Source organism: Rousettus aegyptiacus, unplaced genomic scaffold (genome assembly GCF_014176215.1).
Source record: "Rousettus aegyptiacus isolate mRouAeg1 unplaced genomic scaffold, mRouAeg1.p scaffold_m13_p_18, whole genome shotgun sequence".
Taxonomy (NCBI): Eukaryota; Metazoa; Chordata; class Mammalia; order Chiroptera; family Pteropodidae; genus Rousettus; species Rousettus aegyptiacus.
The window spans coordinates 278,762-300,273 of record NW_023416293.1 but is presented as its reverse complement, the minus strand read 5'-3'; the positions used below and the strand labels follow the sequence as shown (position 1 = coordinate 300,273).

The following is a 21,512-nucleotide window of genomic DNA, read 5'->3' as shown; positions in this document are numbered from 1 at the left end:
CTCTTAAATGCTTAAAAATAACCACAAGCACTTAACATGATAGTTATTTTATTAAGATTTTCCCTACACAAAATAAAAAATTCTAATTAAGTTTTTCTTAGAATGTACAGGACTTTTACCTCTTCTGTCTGTTTTCTCTGTAAGAGGTTTAAAATAGGACAAATATTTTTGTGTGTGCACTTCTGTTGAAAATCAGGAAACTGGTACAGGTCTAAAATATTGTACTAGTCACCTCATTTGCAAAATGAGAGTAGCTGAATCAGGCAATGTCTGAGGTTCTTTTCTGCTCTAAAATTCTGTAATTCTGCTATTGAAAAAGTGCAATTTTCAGAGAGTGTATCTAAGGTTAATTTAATTTGTGGTGCTTGTTATCATTTTTTCATTTTTCCAAGCGATGTAATAGAACATATTACTCTCTGGAAAAGAGAAGCAGCCACAAGGGTGTGGGACATAGGAGTCTGAAGCAACCACCATTTATCTTCACTACTGGTACCTAGGTGCAAATCTACCACTTGGCAGTAGCGGTACCTTTGAGGCCCTCTATACCTAGCTCTCAGCGTAATGGGGAGCCTGCAGAAAGGCCTGCTTGACTAGAAGCATTTCTTCCCAGCCAACCCCAGGCTGTTTCCACACTCCTTCAGCACCGTGTGGCTATTCCCCATCACAAAGAAGTGCTCTGCTAGGCTATTAACATCACTGGCACAACAACATCAAAAACAGCAACCGAGGACCTATTATTTGGTCCTGCCCTAAATAAAATTGGCAGGTCAGGGAAATCTGTCATCCCGCCTGCAGACACTCCTTTCCCCGTCATTCCACTTTTATGATCCGGGTTAGAGGGCTGTCGCTCCAATCGGGAAAAAGGTCTGACAATGTTGTAGACCTGATGGGAATATACAGACTCCAATACAAAGAAAGGAGCCTCCAATACTATAATTTCATACATTAAGATAGGAAAGGAGAGATAAGGCTTCTGGAAACCCTCATCTTGTGAAATAAGAGACTCTGACTTGGCTCAGGATGGCTGTGCTGTTGAGATCTAATCACATGTAGCTTAATCTTTGAGCAAATTCTTCTAGACTATCCACTGCTTTCAACCACTTTCTGACATCTCCGAAGACTTCCTGTAAGCCAGATGCATCACTAAGCAGATCAACTCTCATGAACGAGATTTTGTGATCCTGGGTTAATGTCTTTTTTCTGTTTTGACTCAGGCTTTAATGAACAACAATCATCTTCAACCTTGGCAAAAAGGCAGATAAAATTAGTCTTCTGTCTCAATAACTGTTCTCATTATCTTGACAAACTCTATCATCCAGGAACTGAACCCCATCCAAAACGGAGGCATTCTCTTCCTAGTACGTCCCTTCCAGATAGAGCAGGCTTCTAATCAAGTCTGTGTGCCCTGGCTGGAGCTGTGTGAATTTCTTATTCACAGGTGGGTGTGGAGGACTTGGTTGTAATACAAAAATCCTAAAACCCAGCAATAAAACTGTACTACCTCCTACTCTTAACCTATCTCAGTAAAACCTGAGAAGAAAGAATTAGATATTATTTGTCTGAAGCGGACTCCATGATAAAAATAGACAACAAGCAGGCAACATTTCAGTGGGAAAAGCAAAACAGAGGCATGAGTTTTGGAGTCAGAGATTTATGGTTGGAAATCTGCTGATTTAGTGGTTACACGGCCTCAAATAATTAACTTCAACTCTGTGAGCATCTATTTACTCAAGAAGAAGAACAAGAGTCATAACAATCCCATCTTATATTGCATCGTGTGAATTTTATGCAAAGGATATAAAAATGCCTGACACAATGCTGGTTTCTGACAGAACTAGGCAGCTTCCTTCCCTCCTGACACTTTTGTCCTGCAGACACCTTTTACAACTGCCATCCTCTAACAGACTAACAAGATTAAGCACACATTATGAAGAAAGCAGTTTTCTACGTGACTTAGAGGAATGAGAAGATATGAGCTTGAACTCGGGGTGTTTGCACATTACAACTTAGACATATGAAAGGAAGACATTCATAGGAAGACACTGTATATAATGATTCTCTAACTTAAAGATGTGAGCAGCACATGATCTTGAAGGACCCAGGAGGTCTGCCCTCATATCAACTTGGCAAAGTAAAGGAGACACACTTCATTCTGCCGCACTTGGACAAAGACATCTTTTTCTCCTTGATAAAAATGACCAAGACTAGATGGGCTTATATTTATGCAGAATCAGTTAATTTGTGAGGACAGACTTTTCACTGGAAAAATGAATAACTTATTCATTCTTCCCACTGATCCTGTACATCGCGTGCCCTCCAGTAGCTGCCAAGAACCTCCATGTTGGTCGTCCCCTGCATGACTTCAAGCCTTACTGGCTGTCACATTGCTTGGGTTATGACCTATTTTTCCAGTTAACAGGTAAAATTATGATAATTATGCAATCCAAGTTTAATATAAATGGAAGATTTGAGGTAAAGTTTAGTTAACTTTTCCTCAGGAAATACACAGATTAAAATATTAAAAATTAAACTTATACTAAATTTCTTATATTTGAAATAGAAAAATTTTTTAAATGGTTATGCATTTGATTCAGAATGTATGCAAGGTCTTCGCAGCCATGGTGGCCACTGCATCCCCTGCGTCACTGGCCCTGCGGCCAGGGCCTAGGTCCCTACATGCCTTCTCCACTGCTGCGTCTCCGGCCACTCTTGCCCAGAGATTGAGCCTCAAAGAACATCCAGACCTGAAAGTCCATTGAGAAGGAAGGCACCACCTCCTGGGATAGAGGAAACGGCTGTTGACCAGGACTGGCCTGGTGTTTGCCCTGTTGCAGCACCATTTAAACCCTCTGCGGTACCTCTTCCCATTTGAATAGGTTATCCAGAAAACAGGGGGGTGCCCATGGCAAAAGAAGGGAATCTAGAATTTTGAAAGATCCCCAATGTTCTGCATCTGACTTCTGTAACAATTGAAAAGCACTGTGAAGCTCTTAGAGATTTCTACAATGAGTGGCCGGCTATACTAGACAGTGATGAGAAATGCGAGAAGCATTTTCTATTTGAAATTGATACAGCTAATTATGTCTCATCAGACCATCTATTCGAAACCCCAAAGCACGAGTAGTCACCTAAGGGTTAAACTTTCCAGTTTGAATTTAGATGATCATGCAAAGAAGAAACTTATTAAACTTATAAGAGAGAAATACTGTTAAGAACACAGATGTGTTTACCATCAAGACAGGTAGGTGTCCTTTAAAGAGATGAAATTATGATTATGCAATGCATCTGCTAACAGTTTTATACCATGAGTTTTGGAAAACTGAAGAATGAGAGAAAAATAAGACTGAAGCAGACATGGAAAAATATATATGGAAAAATAGCTCAGCAGAGAAAAAAAAATCTTGAAAATACTTCTCCAAATTAAAGCTTCGTAGAAAAATCTGGAAGTAAATAAAAAAGAACTCCTCAGTACTAAAGAAGTTGAAGATTTCAAAAGGTCTGTTGTTAGTCTTCAGAGTGATGGGGACAAAATGAAAATACCCTTTTTCACTACAAAGAATCAGTGAACAGACTATTAAATTAGACATGAATTATGTAGAAAAATCTGCTTGCTTTATTAATTTTATGATATATATGTAATTGTTATCTAATTTGATATAAAGTTGAAAATGTTAAAAAAACATTGTATTGCTTCAGAGTTAAAATTATTCCTTTCATACTAATGCACAATGTCAGTGATTATTCACACATTTTCTTATTTATACACTGGGACGATTAGACTAGTTAGATCTCTGTGATTCTGATTCTAAAGTGTTTTGATTTCTTTTCTACCTTAATAACTTTAGTATTATATATAAATATATATTATATATATTTATATATAATATAAATTATATATATGTAGTTTTTTTTTGTCACCTGCTACATTTGTTTCCCTACAAATTAGCACTTACTGGTTACTTTTGATTTATGATTTTGGTTATTTGGGAAGTAGGCCCATAACCCAGGCCCTTGTTCAGTGTTTTGTTTGCATAACTACTATCTACTCAATGCATTTTCACAGACACCAATTCTGATTAAAAGCAGCTCTGACTTGTGAGCAATTTCTAACCTAAAGAATTGGTTCCATCCTTTTATTTTGGGGTCACTTTATGTTGCTTCAAATGTTTAATATCCTACTTTTTATTTTCTGGAGCTCATCTCTCCAAACGCAAGCTTGCAGAAAAATGGAAATGGAGATTAACTGGTAGTCATCTCTCAATTCCCCAGTTGGAGCTTCCACAGCTCAAGAAAGAGATGAGGTATAACGACCTTGAGTTTAATTGGAGTAAATGACAAAATGAGAACTGCCCTAAGAAACTTTCCGTTCAATTTAGCTGTCAGTTCAGTGCTTTTAGGCATATCTGTAAATCATTTTTTACCACTCCCAAAGTTGTCCACAAGTGATTAATTTAAAATTAAAATAAAGGAATTATTGAGTTTTTTTAAAAAGACAATATATGTGAAAATTAAAGAGCTTGCCTACACATTCACAGAGGGTGCCTGAAGCATGTGGGAGGAAATTGAAATTCAATAGTTCTTGCAAAAACCATTGGGTTCTGCTGCTTATATGCTCTTCCTTATATGTGCTTCTATGTAGCCTTCCTACTACACACTCCATGTAAAAGTTGGAGCGAGATCATTTATAAAAAGATATAGCATGTAGACGACTTTTATTTAAGGATGAAAAAGTTTTCCTTTCTGAGAAAGTCAGTTTTGAGCTTATAACCCTCAAGTGCCGCTGAAATTTTAACAAAAATACTGGATTTAGTCTTAAAGCAGCTACATTCTTAGAGCAAGAATAAAGTGGTAAAGGATTTACTGGTAATGAATATATTTTTTAAAATGTCCAAATTACAGGTAAACCTCAAAATAAATTTTGTTTACATTTGTACTATGAAATATGTGATACAAAAAGAATATGATGTGGATATATACAGATATGAAAACTCATCAACCTGTACATTTAAGATTTGAGATTTGTGTACTGCACTACATGTAAGACCCCAAAATAAACAGCATGTAATATAATATATATTCCAATTATAAAGCATGACAAACAAAAATTATTTTCCTGTCACCCAACTTAAGACAGAAGTTACCAATACTGTGGACAGCCCCCTTCCTCTTCTGCATAAATGTACCCCTTTCTCTGTCTTTCCAACAATATCTGTCTCCTGAATTTTATGTTCGCTATTTGTTTTCATTTCTTTGTATTTTTTATACATGTAATTCTACCAAATGTCATCATTTACTTTTGTCTACTTTTGAACTTCATGTAAATGACATTGAATTGTTTATATTCTTCAGTAACTTACAATTTTCTCTTGACACTATGTTTTCAAAATTTATTCATGTTGATTTATAGGGTTGTCATCCTAACACTCAGAGAAAATGGAATATTTCCATGTCACACTAGTGTAAAGGGATTAGACTACTGTGGCCCTACATGACTTCTCCTGGGGTCTTTAGCATTCTTTGGTCATGGGCAGAAGCCCCGAGTGTTTTGTGTATAAATATGGAGTTTTGAGGTAGGGGAAATTTTTTTGTTGTTATTAAATGTTTTGCTAGAGTCATAAAATGAACTGAGGATTAGTCCTTTTTTTATCCTCAGGGTTTATGAAATATTGGAATGATCTCTTTATCAACTGTGATAGAATTTTTCTGTAAAATGATCATTGTCTAATATTTTAGTTGTAGAAAGATTTTAAATTATTGATTAAATTAATTTTGGGGTTACAAGACTGTTCAGAGTTTCTATTTCTTCTCAGATTTGTCCTGAAAAGTTATTTTTCTAGGAATTTATTTATTTCAATTAGATTTCATCTAGTTGTTCATAACATTCTTACATTTATATTTAATCTTGGTGGTTCTATACTACATTCCCCTTTCCATGCCTAGACTTGTTTATTTGTGCCTTCTTTCATTGTTATTGTTCTCTTCACCAAAGATTTAGCAATTTTATTAGTCTTTTTCAAATTTGGTTTTATTGTAATTTTTTTTTTCCATTTCATAGTGTCTTGTCTTATCCTTAGTAATTTCTTCATTCCTTCCAAGTTCTTGGGTATTCTGTAACATTTTAAGATGAATGCTCTGCTCATGAATTTTTATCTTTTCTCCTCTGATTTTGTAAAGCTATAAATTTCTTTGTAAATCTTTATCTCTATAAAGAAAAACCTACCCAGTTTTTTTCCCATTCAATATAGAGAAGAAAACAGTCCTTTCTCACTATGAGCCTTTCACTTGTATGTTTCCTTTATTTTTATATGACTACCACACTCAACACAAAACACTTGACTTCTGACAGTCTCGTCACCAAATATGGAAGAGTTTCCCACACTGAGCAATTCTCCACAACACCAGCTGAGTGTCCTGCAAGTTAACTCAATTCTAACACTATCTACCTGGAGATAGTGTCAGATGCCACAGGTTAAGGACTCTGTCTTGTAAGACTGCCCCACTCCACTTCAGATGCCAATCACAAGCTGTAGGTCCTGAGGTTACCCACGACTTCTGTCCGACTTGGCTATAATTTGGGGGTTCATATGAACTTCTCCTTAGGTTTTGTTAAATTGCTAGAGTGAATCACAGGGAAACATTTACCTAAAATTTACCAGTTTAATATAAAAGGATATGATAAAGGCTACAGATAAACATCCAAATGGAAGAGATGTGTAAAGCAAGGTATGTGGGAAGGACTGAGAAAGCTTCCATGTCACCTCTGGGCATGCCACGCTCTCAGAATTTCCATAGGTTAACCAATGCAGAAGCTCCCCAGACTCCATATTTCTGAGATTTTATGGAGGCTTCATCACCTAAGCATGATGGGGTGGGTGGGGCTGAAAACGTCAAGCTTCTAATCATGGCTTGTTCTGTCCAGTGAATAGCCCTCACGCAGGAGCCACCCAGAACCCCACCTAGAGTGACTTCATTAGAACAAAAGACACTCCTATCACCCAGGAAATTACAAGGGTTTCAAATACCTCGTGTCAGAAACTAGGCTCAAAAACCAACTATTAGAAAAAAAAAATGCTCCTAGTGCTTTGTCACTTAAGAAATTACAAGAGTTTCAGGAATTTTGTGCCAGAAACCAGAGGCAGAGACTAATCCATATTTTGTATTATTTCATAATATGCATCACACAAGTCTTTATATGTAATTAAATTTTAAGTAATTTCTAATTTACTAAGGTTTCTTCTTTGATTTATAAAAGTTATTTTTTTTTACTATAAAAATTTCATTGTCTTATTTTATTTTTTGAAGTTTATGTAAACATTTATTATTATTGTTTTTAAATTTATTGGGATTACATTGATTAATAAAATTATATAGATTTCAAGTGAAATCATCTATATATTGCATTGAGTGTTCACCACCCAAAGTCAAATATTCTGTCACCATATTTTGACCCCCTTTACCCTTACTACCTCTCCCCCTCCCCACTTCCCCTCTGGTAACCTCTAAAATGTTTAATGTGTCTATGAGTTTTTGTTTGTTTGTCATATCATGTGTTACTTTTAGTTTTGTGTTTCACATATGAGTAAGATCATATGGTTCTCAACTTTTCCTGTCTGATTTACTTCACTTAGCATAATCATCTCAAGAGCCATCCCTATTGTCTCTTGAGATTATTATGTGCAAGTGGCAGTATTTCATCTTTTCTTATGGCTGAGCAATATTTCATTGTATATATGTACCACACCTTTATCCAATCTTCTATGTATCTAAATATGTGGGTTTAAAATGATCTTTTATTAGTAATTTTTTAGGTTGATTATATCATGGTCAATGAGTTTAGTTTATATTATGCCAATTTATAAAAAGGCCTTAAAACTTTTTTATAGCTTGGCATCCAGCTAATGCTCATGAATTGTTACATGTATGCTTGAAGACAGTGTACTAGTGACATCTCTGGGTCAGGAGCCTATTCTGTTTTTTAAACCAGTAATTGTCTTTTCATATATTCATTTTTTTTAATTTCCTTGATCTAGCAAGTATCTAGAATTGTGTTAAAATCTCCCACTTTGATGATAATTTTGTCAGTTTCTCCTAAATTGTTGATTTTTGTTTTCTATGTTTCGATACTATATTATTAATTGAATGCTATTGTAGGGCCATTATATTATATAACAAGAGACTTCACTCTTCTATTATATGAACCTCTATCTATAATAATGACCTTTGCCCTAATATCTATTTTGTTTGATGTTAAACAGCTACTTCTTTTATCTTTAGCTTGCTGTATATTTTTTCTTTAATTTTAAATATATTCTATATTCTATATATTTGAATATATAGCCTTTCTGTCCACCAGCCAGCCCCAACAACTGTTAAATCATGCCAATATTATTTCATCTATACTCATTCACTCTTCCTCTGCCTCTCTCCTCTTAGATTATTTTGAAGTAAATCCCTGGCATCTTATCATTTCATTCATAAATATTCAATGTATGTTCTTAGAAAAAAATTACACTTTTAAAACCTAATAATAATGTCATTATTACATTTTAAAAATTAATCTTAATATCTTAACATCATCAAATATTTAGTTATTGTTCACATATCTCAGATTGTCTCATCTTTTCAAATGCTTAGTTTGAACTTTAATTCAAATAAGATCCTTGGATCACAATAGGTTAATGTATTTCTCAAGTCTCTTTTTATCTACAGATATCTGCTCCCAATTTCTCTCTTTTTTTCCCATGCATTTATTGAGAACTGCATTGTTATCGAGTGCTGTTCCAGTGCTTTATGTGAATTATGGTTTCTTATTCTACACAAATGGGAAATGCTCTACTTACCATTATTCATTTCACATATGAAGAAACTGAAGTATGGAACAGTCACATAATTCACCCATGATCACATGGATAATAAGGGTTGTAGTTCAAATGAGTTCACGGGTGAACTACAGAGCCTTTGTTTCTTGCTTAGAATAGAAACTCCTAGAGGGAAGGACAATGTTCTTCATATTCCCCATGTTATCCACAGCAAGCTCAGCACAGAGTAGGTGTTCACATTTTTAGTAAATATTTAGTAAATAAATCCCTGCTATACCTCTTTCTGACCCAACACAGGAAAGATGGACAGAATGGGAAGTCCTGGTTTCTGGGGTCACATTCTCCCTCTCTCCTTCCTCTAACTGTATATGGCTTCCCTTCAAAATCTGCGTGGTTAAAGGGCTACCAAATTTAGCTAATGAAAATATAGAATGTCCATTAGGTTTGAATTCCACATGCACAACAAAACAATTTAAAAGTACATCCCATGTAATATTTTGAATATGTACACAATAAAAAAATTAGTTGTTTCTTATCGGTTGTTATTGGAAATTCAAATGTCACTGGTCATTTTGTATATTATCTGGCAGCTCTGCATGGGGATCTCTTGGGAAAAACATACGGCTCCTAATACTCATTCAGTGTTCCAGGTTGGTCCCTGCCCCTTTTCTCTCACATGAAGTATGAAAATGCTGGCACTGAACAAAATTTGCATTGCCTTCTTACAATGTCATCCTCTTCAGTCAATAGCTAACTTCATTTTCCTGTTTGATTAAAAACACATATCACAGAAGACTATAAATTATAGATTTATTTCATAATTAGCTAGTTCTATTTAGTCATCCACGAATGATGACACTTTCAAAGTTCTACTAATATTATTCATTAACAGAAACATTTTTCTATTCTAAAAACTTAAAGTAATTAATTATTTACTAAAAAAACTAAAAGTAATTTTTAAAAATAAAAAATACATGAAAATGGAAAAAAAGACAAAATTATAATCTTTAATTTCCTTATTCAGAGACAGTCATAGTTGATATTGGTTTCCAATCTATTTTAAACTTTTTAAAATCAATAATATATAGTTGTATATGCTAATTTATTTTTTTGAGCATTTCTCCAACTTAGACAAAGCCTGAGATTTAGCCAAACTTCTGTTTGTTGTTTCTAATTTTATATTGCTACAAATAGCTTTAATAAATATCTAATTTTTAATTCATTTTTGTATTTATGTTTGTGACAGTTCCTACTGTATTTTATATTTATGTATGTGACAGTTCTATGCTCTGGAGCATCAACAGGAAACACAGCAATGTCTTTACCTTCAGACAATTAACAGGGAGGTAGAAAATTACCAAATATACAAGTAAATATATAATATACCAGGTAGCGATAATACTATGAAAGAGAATAATAGAATTAAATGGTAGGGAGGAAAGGGGACTGCTACTTTAAAAAGAAAGATGAAAATGAGGCTTACACAGGGATCTGGATGACTGGGGAACAAGACATGGGGACATCTGGAGACTTACATCTCAGGTAGAAGTAGGAACAAGTATAAATGTCATGAGGCAGGAAGCTGTTCAGTGCCCTCTCCCATTAAAGACACAGAAGAAAGACTAGTATTGCTGGTCTGTGGTGAACAGGGGGATAGCAGTTGAGAGGCAAGGGTTTGGGCTTCATTTCTAATTATAGTGGAAGCCATTGTGTTGTATGTGTGGGAGAGACCCTTTAAGCATATCATTCCGGCTTCTATTCGAGAAGAGTAATAATGGGAGCAGAAATTCAGCTAAGATGTTATTGCAGGAGTCTGAGAGTGGGGTGGTGGTGGCTTGGAGTGAATCCACAGTAATGGAGATGTGAGAAGTTGATTCAAGATAAATTTTGAAACTGGCTTTGACAGCACTTGCTGATAGATTGCTGTGGGATGTGAAAGGAAAGTGGAATTAAGGCAGATTCTGGTTTTAGTTTTTCGCCTGAATGTGAATGGTGGTGCCATTGTCTGAGATGGGAAAGACCAGAAGACAGAAGTTGTCCATAAGCACGAGCAGGGAGAACAGTGATGGTAGAGAACCAGCAGCTGGTTTGGACCCAAGTCTGAGTTGCCATTTAACCGTGAGAGTAAAGACGTCTAGTGGGCATTTGGTGCTAGGGTCTGAATGTCCGTGTCCTCCTCATATTCATGGGTTGAAATCCTAATCCCCAAAGATGATGTATTAAGAGTGGGGCCTTCGGGAAGTGCCTAGATCATGAGGGCGGATCCTCGTGAATGTGATTGGTGCCCTTACAAAGAGGGCTCCAGGGAGTTTCCTGCTTCCACTAGTGAAATGATGGCCGTCTAGAAACCAGGACGAGGGTCCTCGCTAACACACGACCATACTAGCACTGGATCTTGCACTTCCCAGCCTCCAGCACTGTAAGACATAAATTTCTATTGTTTACAAATGACCCAGTCTAAAGTATTTGTTATAGCAGCCCAAACAGACACAGATGGTTAGAAATACGGTTCTGTAGCTCAGAGAGGTCAGGGCACAGTGCCATGCTGTGCTGAGCCATATTGGGGCCTGAAGAAAAAAGGAAAATCAGTAAAGCTGATCTGTCTTTTTTTAAAATGTTGATGTTCTGTTCATGATGCATTTGGGGGGGCATTAATGTCATTTAACAAATACTGCATTAAAATATCATTTATCTTTATTATTGAGTCCTTTGATACTCTCATATTTTAAGCCTGAGCCCAGCGCCTCTCTTGCCACACCCTAGTCACGGCCCTTTCAGGACTCAATACCACACTGATGACCTGTGAAACCTTGAGTCTAAATGAGTCATCAACAGAGGGAAGTGATGGAGAAGTCAAAAAGAGGATGCCCAGGAAAGGATCTGGGGAGTTTGGAAGAAAACAGGGAGAAGGAGAGTCATAGGAGATTGGAGAAGAAAGTGTTCGATGAGCAGAGTCATCAACCATGTCTAACTCTCAGGAGAGCAGGACTGAAATGACCACAGAGACCCAACTGTGTTTGGATAGGACTTGTGAGTGACTTTGAGAAAACACTGTTTCAGTCAGGGGAAGCTGGGACCAAATGGAGAATATGGAAGTTTGAACACAGAATTTGAGTGGGTTGAGAAGAGAATAGAAATGAGGAAGATAGGTGTAGTCAACAATTTCAAGGGGCTTTCTTCATGGTAGCTACAGGGGGTCATGAGCTATACAGAGGGCTTTTTCTCTAACGAAGGGTGATGTGAAGGCACATTCCCACATTCGTAGATGGATTCAGTAGACAATAATACAGCAATGATAGCCAGAGAGAAAGGAGGTTTATAAGAGCAGAGTCCTTGGGCAGATGTGGATGCTTGTGCCCAGCACATATGGAGCAGTGGGCTGCACAAGGTGAGACACTACTTTCCTTGGGACAGGAGCAAAGACAGAGTATGCAGCTACAGACAACAGTATGCAGCTTCTGGGTTTGTTGAGAACGTAAAGCTGTCTAGTGTGATTGCCTCTGTACTCTCACAGAAGTGTGAGGTGAGACGTCCACTGGGAAGGGAGGGAAGGGGTCTGGGAGATTTGAGGAGAAGTGAAAATACTCGAACTGTTGTGTTGGAGAGTAAGACAGTGGATTTCTGTGATGAGGTAGCAGGCTTACCTTTTATCCAGTCACTTTACTGATAGCTTCAAGTTTGGTAATTTTTCTGCACTGCTTCTGGATATCCAAGATGAATAACATATCACTTCTGTGTATAATAACAATTTACTATTTTCTTGTTTCTGTTTGATGTCTTCTGACCTTGGAGAGAACTTTTAGAAGAAGGTAATGGTAGACATCTTTGCTTTCTTTTTTACTTTAATAGGTATTCCCTTCATCTTGTGTTGCTAATTACAATGTTATCTCTTGGTTGGACATAGGTGCTCTTCACCAGAGATAATAATTGTCCAATGGCCAAACCGAGATGGAGAGTGGTTAGATAATTTGACCAAAGCTGTGGAGCTTGTAAGTGGCAGAGTTGAATTGAACTCGGACAGCTCTTCAGAACGTTCCATCACTTTACTTGTTACAACCAGCCTGTTATCACTGGAAAAATTGTGTACTAGGCACAGTGATAAAAAATTTGGAAGTAGACACATCTCTAAGTGACTCGTTCATTTTTTTGGTGTGTCTCTCATATTACCTAATTCCTCTAGACCTGTACACCCACTTATAGAATAGCCCAAAGTGGCCAGTACTGTAACTCCAGGTCAATGCATTCCTGCAGTGGCCACACACCTGCTCTTTTCTTCCAAACCCTGCTGGCTTTCCACTTTCCTCCCTTAGCCATTATTGAGTCAGAAATCTGCACCAAACAATTTTTCCAAATTGTCCTGGCCCTGCTGATAAATTTGACAATTCCTTTACAGTGTATACTTAGACTCAGAAAAAAGTATTTCCCAACTGCAGCTAGCAGAGAGTGAAAAGCTGTTTATCTTTTGTTTTCCCAATGGCATGTACCACCAACGGTAAGCCCAGGAAAAGGCAGAAGTGCCCGCCAGAAGGCCTGGCCAGGGTTTCACAGCTCCTGAATCCAGAGGGAGAAAATTGCTTCATAGAGAATAAAGCATTTGTTTGTTAACTGTCAACAAAATTCTACTGCACGAAATTCCAGAGCCCACCTGAGATATTTTGGTTCCCATCCGATATCTTTTAAATGGTTTTCCAGTGGTTTTTGTCCTCTCCATCAGGATGTCTGGATGAATGATTTAATATTTTCTCATGTTTGGAAATTTGGTCAACTTTCTTAGCTTTTCTAGGTATCATTCTGAATGTTTTTCTCTCCAGTCTTGAAGAAATTTGTGTGTTCCAATAACCAAAGATTTTATTTCCAGAGGAACTTGCCAACTAGTATTTGCCATGGAATAAATGATCCTGTAGGCAAATATGACAATGTCCTCCAGCCCCCTCTCCTTGGAATGATTTTTCACCACCTGAGCCCTCAGCAAGCTTGTCCTTTTATGGGCACTCTCATACTTATTTCCTCTCAAAGTTCCTCAAAAGTCTTTCTTTGAACAGACTGTATCAGAATCACCTTGGTCATTTATGAAAACTATAAATTATCAGGTCACATTCCAGATCTAAAAAATTAAGTTCTCTAAGGTTTGGCCCAAGGATTTATATTTGTAACAGATTCTCCAGGTGAGTTACCTTAATATCAACTATCCTGATCACTGACTGTTACCACTTAATCATTCTGTTAAAACCCTCTAGAATTGCTTCCCCAGACATCTTTAAGTACAGATGCCTCTAGTCCACTGACCCCACTGCTTTTCCCCCAACCCACTCCCCTCTCATGCCCTTGCTTTGTTTCTTACCCTATTAGATACCACAACTCAGCAACCTCAATCTGTGACATCTGTTCTTTATACTCATTTCTTTTTCCTCCATGTAACTTTCTTAGAAAAATTCTAATTCTGATCTTTGTCTAATCATCTTTCTACCCTTTGCCTGTACCTGAGCAGCTAAATATTTCAGAAGAAAACCACAAAATTAGGTTGACTAGTCAAATTTTAACTTATTATCATAATTTTATATAGATATTCAATGCTGCCAGAATATTCTAGCATTCCGCCCCCAGTATTGCACAGCTTTTTTTCTCTCTCTCTTCTTAAGTCTCTAAACCTCTCCTCCAACTCTCGGAATAGAAGCACTCAGATGAGAAACCCTTTGTCTTGCCACCAAATAGTCCAGCAGCCCACCTGCATCTCAGGTGCTTTTACGTCTGCACCTGCTGCCCTGGAAGATGCATCTTGCCTCTGTCTAAACCAACCCTTCCACTTGTCCTTTCGGTCCCAGTTACCCTTCCATTTCTCAAGAACCTCGTTTCTTCAATTGCCCCACAGCCCTTCTTTGGCATCATTGTGTTCTCTCCTCTTGATCATTTCTATCACTGATAAACATGTCTTCATAGCTTCTATCAAAAATACTTCTTTGATCCCATGTGTTTCTCCATCTACTACCCACTTTCTGCTCATGTTATAACAAAACGTTTTGTGAGATTTGACTGACAGCAATCCCATCTTTTTCATAGCCCTGTCTCATTCCATTCTAATAACACCATTGATTCTAACCACAATTTCATTAAACTACCATTTAATGAGGCCCCTAATAAGTTCTGTCTTAATGGACTGCCCCATTGAATCTCTTTTTTCCCTTACTCTGCATCTAATTTGATTCAGCTGATACAGTTGATCACGTTCAGCTCTTTAAAAGTACCTTCTTTTTTAGGCTCCACAGTTTTCTGATTTTCTTCTCTCACAGATTTCTACTCATTAGTCTCCTTCATCAAAAATCTAAGAGTCATTTTTTTCAGCTTTATTGAAATATAATAGAGAATCAGTTTCTCATGTTTACAGTGTACAATTCAATGAGTTTTTTCACTTATAGTTGGCATACAATAATATATTAGTTTCAGTCGTACAGCATAGCAATTAGAGATCCAAATAACTCACGAAGTGATCACCCCACCAAATCTAGCACCTCTCTTCTGCCTTACATGTTTGTTATATTATTGACTATACTCCTTATGCTATACTTTATATCTCCATGACTGTTTTGTAACTATCCATTTGTTCTTCTTAATCCCTTTGCCCTTTTTCACTGACCCCCAACCCACTTCCCATCCAGTAACCCTCAAAATATCCTCTGTATCTGTGAGTTTGTTTCTATTTTTGTCATTGTTTCTTTTGTTCTTAAGAGTCCACATGTACATAAAATCACATGGCATTTGTCTTTCTGTATCTGACTTACTCCATTCAGCATGATACCCTCTAGGTCCATCAAGGCAATATATTTTTCTATCTCCTTTCTTTTAGTCTGTGCGTGTCTTTCAATCTGAAGTAAGTCTTTTGTAGGCAGCATATGTAAACATCTTGTTTTCTTATCCATTCAGCCATGGTATCTTTTGGTTGGAGCACTTAATTCTTTTCCATTTGATGTGCTTATTGATATGTAGTTATTACCATTCTTTATTCATATTTTTTTGATACACATTTGTTTTTCTTCTTAAAGAAGTCTGTCCAACATTTTCTGTAATATGGGGTTGGTGGTAATGAACTCCTTTAGTTTTTCCTTGTCGAGGAAGCCCTTTCTCTGTCCTTCGATTCTAAATGATAGCTTTGCTGGATAAAGTAATCTTGGTTGTAGATCTTGGGTTTTCATCACTTTGAATATTTTGTGCCAAGCCCTTCTGTCCTGCTAAGTTTCTTTTTAGAAATCAGCTGCCAGTCTTATTGGTGCTTCTTTGTATGTAATTAACTATTTTTCTCTTGCTACTTTTAAGATTCTCTCTTCATATTTAATCTTTGGCATTTTAATTATGATGTGTCTTGGTGTGGGCCTCTTTGGGTTCATCTTTTTTGGTATTCTCTGAGCTTCCTGGAGTTGTATGTCTATTTCCTTCACCAGCTTAGGGAAATTTTCCATCATTATTTCTTCAACTAGCTCTTCAACTTCTTACTCTCTCTTTTCTCCTTCTGGCAACCCTATGATGCAAATGTTTTTACATTTAATTTTGTCCCATAGGCTGCTTAAATTATTTCCATGTTTTTGATTCTTTTTTCTTGTTGCCATTCTGATTGGATGTCCTCTGCTACCCTATCCTCTAGATTAGTAATTCGATCCTCTGTTTCATACACTCTGTTAATTCCCTCTAATATACTTTTCATCTCAGATAATGTATTCTTCTTTTCCGACTCGTTCCCTTTTATAATTTCCATTTCCATTTTTATGTTTTTTTTTTAATCTCTTTGTTAAAGTTCTCACTGAGTTCATCTACACTTCCCCTAAGTTTATTGAGCGTCATTATAACCAGCATTTTGAACTCTGCATCTGTTAGATTGCCTGACTCCCTTATTTCTGGATCTCTGTTCTGCTTCTTTGTCTCCTCATTTTGGCTGATTTTCTGTGTCTGTCTCTATGTACTAAGCAAAGCTCCTAAGTCTCCTGATCTTATCAGTGCTGCTTTGTGTAGTAGGTGTTTGGTGGCACAGTCCTGAGAGGGGTTCAGCTGCAGACCAAGTTAAGCCCCAGCCTGTGCCTCTCTGGGGCCATCTGCTAAGATTCAGCAAGGAATCCACAGATGCTGTGCTTACAGTTGCCTCGAAAGTCCATGCCAGATCCCGAGGCCAGATTCCATTAGTGTGGGGCTTGGAGTTGCTCAGCAAAGGGCACAGGACACACTGAGGACACACCTGGATGTGGTTTGGATAGGGTTGAGAGTTGGGAGAGGTGGAGTTTCAAGGAGTCCTCTGGGCAGAGCGACTCTGTTATCCAGTTTGATGATGTCTCAGCTACGCCAGTGCTGCACCTGCACAATGTGAGGTGGGAGGGCTCAACAGAGGAACAATGGACACCTCCAGCCTTCTGTCCAGAAGAAAGCCTCATCCTTGGCTCCCTCCAGCAACTCAGTGTCCCCCTGGAAGTCCCTGGTGCCCCTAAACAGCCAACCTGGCGCTGGTGCTCAGAGAGAGCAAGTTCCATCATTGCGAACATCCGCTTGAAGACATGGCCCCTGTAAGAGGTGGCAGCAACTGCCGGCTGCCGGAGCTCTAGCCTCTGTCCCACTCAGCCACCAGGGACCAGGCAGCCTTGCGTGTCCGCCCCCTCCAACTTTCTGCCTTTGCAGGGCGATTTCTTATTTCTCTCTCTAGTTGTAGGGCTTCTGTTCATCCAGACCCCAGGAGACTCTGCTTGCCATTTGTTCCTTGTTTCTGTCACAATTTTGGTGTGGTCGCAAGAGGAGATGTATAAAGCTGCTACGTTCTATGCCTTTTTGCCACTTCCTCTAAGAGTCATTTTTGATTCCATTTTCTTTATACCCAGCATCTGAGCTATCAGCAGGTTTGGTCAGCATTACCTCAACATACCTCCGGAACCCAAAAGCTTCTCATCATCCAGATTGCTACAATTCTAGATTAAGCCACTACCACCTCTCACCTGGGCTACTGAAGCAGACCTGTCTCCTCTGCTTCTTTTTAGTCTTGATCCCTTCAAATTAATCTCCACTGAACAACCATGGTAACCTTGTTAAAGCATAAATCAAGTGCTATCATTTCTTCACCTAATTAAAACCTTTCTTATTTCAATTGATCAATACAAACAACTTACCATGCTCCATAGGGCTTTATGTTTACTTGTCATTCAACAAAATGTATTGGGTATCTGTGAGCCAGATACTGTTTTAGGTATTGGGAGAACGTTACTGAACAAAATGAAGACTGTTCCCTTATGAGGCTGACATTCTAATGGAGAAGGCCAGGATAAAAATCAATTGTAGGATATCAGATGGTGATAAGTGTTTGGAAAAAAAATAAAGTAGGGAGTTGGGGAGGAACCTAAAGGACATAGTGGCAGTGCAATTTTAAATAAGGTGATGGACAAAGACCCCCCCATAAGAAGGTGGAAGATGAGCATCTGAAAAAGACCCAAAGGAAGAGAGAGGAAAGGCCCAGAGCTGTCTGAGGGGGAGAGAGCTCCAGACACAGGCGTATCCAACGCGAGGGCCCCGCTGTGGGAGGGAGTGGGCCTGTGGTGAGGCCAAGAAATTGTCAGGAGGCCACTCTTCCCTAGCAAGGGGGTGTGAGCAAGGGGACAGCAATAGGAATAAGTCAGAGTGGTAACCCAGCAGAGGAGGAGTGGGAGGTAGAAGATGCGGGAATTTGTTAGCCATGCTGAGAACGTTGGCTTTTAATTTGAGCGAGATGAGAAGATATTGGAAAGTTCCAAGTAGCAGAAATGACTAACATTTTAACAGGGTCACTGTGGAGTCTCTAAGAATACACTGAAGGAGGCAAGGTCAGAATCTGGGAGATAAACTAGAACATTGTTGTACTAATCCTCCTGAGAGATGCTGGTGGCTTGGCTCAGGGCAGTAGCAGCGGGAGTTGAGACATGGTCAGAGGCTGGGTCCATATTGGAGATGGAGTCATCAGGATTTGCCCACAGATTGGTGAGCGGTATAAGAGAAAAGGAGGAGTCGAGGATGACGCCACCATTTTGGTCTGAGTAATTGGAAGAATTGAGTTGCCATTAACTCTGATGGGCAAGATGTGGAAAGAACAGTTTATTGGGGACCACAGAACTTGAATCCCAACAATGTTATTTCAGGGATATATAACTATATGATCTGGCCACTGTCCAACTCTCTGATGAGATCGTGGCCCTGGTGACATCTTGGTAGAAGCCCTGTGGGACGCTGCAGCAGGAAGGAGACCGAGCTCAGCTGTGTCTAGACTCCTGACCCAACAGAAACTGTGGAAAAATAAATCGTGTTGTTTGAAGCTGCCAAGTTTGTGATAATATCGTTACACAGCATGCTGTGATTAGTTTGATAACCAAAGGATTTCGTTGTTTTAGAGAATGATCTCTCTAGTACTTTCAAAATATGATTTTATTTATCAAAATTAAATTTAAAATTTATCAGAATAACATATATGCTGTAAGGTGAGGTATACTAGTCTTAAGATCTGCACTTCAGGATTTGAAAAGCTTTAAAAATATTTTTCATTGGAAATTTCTACTTATTCATGTTTTATGGAGTCTTTTTAGAAAGAATATTTGGTTCTATAAGCCTGGTTCTTTAATCTGGCATATCTCCTACTGGTTCAGTTAAGGGAAGCTAAAATCACTACAATGGACGCGGAATGTATAGTCCTGGAAATTTAATTTTACCTGGTAGTTTTGGGGAATTAAGATGTGAAGTCTTATCAAAATGTTTCATAACATGATTGTGTAAGCAAATTTAGCAAACTGTAACTTATGTTGAACAATTTATGGGGATCGAGTGAGTGGAAAATTTGCTGTTTTGCATCCTCAGGAAATCTGACACTCTTAGTCCTGCTAGTAACAGAAGAGCTATGAGGACGAAGGACATTTGGCTGGCACTGGGTGCAGTGCATTGCCAGAGAGGAGGGACTGTGACACTAGCCTTCCCAGAGATGCCGGGCTGGCGAGGTAGGGCTTGGCTTTGGTTTGTTTTAAAGCTCTTTTTATCATACAGAAAAGTGATTTTTTTAAGCATTTAATTAGACCGAAATGTCATTAGCTGTCATAAATCTAACGTCCTTGTCTCGGCTACATAGACCATTTACTGACCAGCTTGCAACTCTACTTCTCTCTAATTTCTGTTCATTGATTTTGCCAATACAATAAGATCCTTTTTCCCCCAAATTTCATTTTTTTTTCACAAATTAGTGTCAATATTTATCTTCTAAAATAGAAATAACTTTCAAAATTCTATTTCAGATGGGAACATAAAATTATGGCTAAAAATAGAAAGTTAGAAGTCTTAGCCTAAACCCAAAGAACATGCCCAGGATCACGCTGGGTCAGATGTCATGGGAGAAGCTCCCCTCAGTTCACCTGACGATGCAGACAGCAACACCCCTCAACCCGTCCTGCAGAAACAATAGTCATGGTGGCCTTTGAGCCAGCTTTAAATTTTTATGGGAATGAAAAGAATACCAAGAACCTATTGTCCCAACATCATGAAACCTATAATTTCAAAATTAGTAACATTAATTTGGAATAAATTGGCTGTAACTGGAAGAGACAAATTTTGATTAGGCCATCCAATGAGAAGTACTATTAAATAAACAATTTTTAAAAAGTGTTTTGTAGCCTCCGGGAAAGTCAGTTGCAGCATTTCTCTTCAGGTGCCACTCACCTAAAAGGAACCACTGGATAAAACCAGGAATCTGTTTGGGGTCTGAAACGACTGTCAAGCTTAAAGGAGGCAATTATTAAGTGACACTATTATATGATACATTTTAATGTGTTCAACAAACATATTGAAACAGCTGGCTGAGAGACTGGGGTTGACCCCGTTCCTTTCATTACAGATGGCTGAAGACGTGGGCATGAATAATAAGCTTGTTTTATTGGTCTTAGGTTCCACATTTATAATGATGCTGTCTGCGAAGATGTTTGAAGTTGAGGACTTTTTGGCAAAGTAACTGGTGAAAACATTCTCAACAAGATGCGTGAGGTATTTAGCAAGAGTTGTATCAATTACAAAAAATGCATGGCCATGTGCACAGATGGAGCTAAATCTGGAAAGGCAAAGCTGAGAAGAGAAATACCTCACACCAAGGCTGTTGTTAGAACACCCAGGAAAAGACCAGCATCCATGGGGCCTTTTAGCAAGACACCGCAGCTGAGGAAGTGTGCCACTTTCTTTGTGTGTTTGATGGGTCTCTTGGAACATAAAATTATGACTTTTCTAAAAAACAATTGCTTAAAATTCTCATTTTAAAAAACTATTTGTCAGAAAACAAATGTTTTCGAAAGCTGGCTGCACTGCACAGATGTAAGTTGGCTTAGCCAAGGGAAAGAGTCTCTAAAAATTTATCTTTCCTAAATGGACTTCAGGAGTGCAATATCAGTGAATCATGGATCTGCTTCATGTCACACTGTCATCTTTAATTTACTCATGATCACTTTTATGTTATTTATTTAAAGATATATTTTAATAACATGATGAACTCCTATAAACTCACCGCCCAAATGCAAGAATTAGAACATTGATAATGACCTGCACCTGCCAATGAGCTTTCCTCCGTCCCATCACCCTACCTTCTGCTCCACATCCTGAATTTTGTGGCTATTGATTCCTCGCCTTTACATATATATATATATATATATATATATATATATATATATATAAACA

General features: G+C 38.0%; 1 pseudogene; it reads left to right on the top strand.

Annotated features, from left to right (window-relative positions):
- The first annotated feature begins 2,618 nt into the window (after positions 1 to 2,618).
- Positions 2,619 to 3,583, top strand: LOC107513993 (annotated as a pseudogene).
- Positions 3,584 to 21,512: the final 17,929 nt, after the last annotated feature.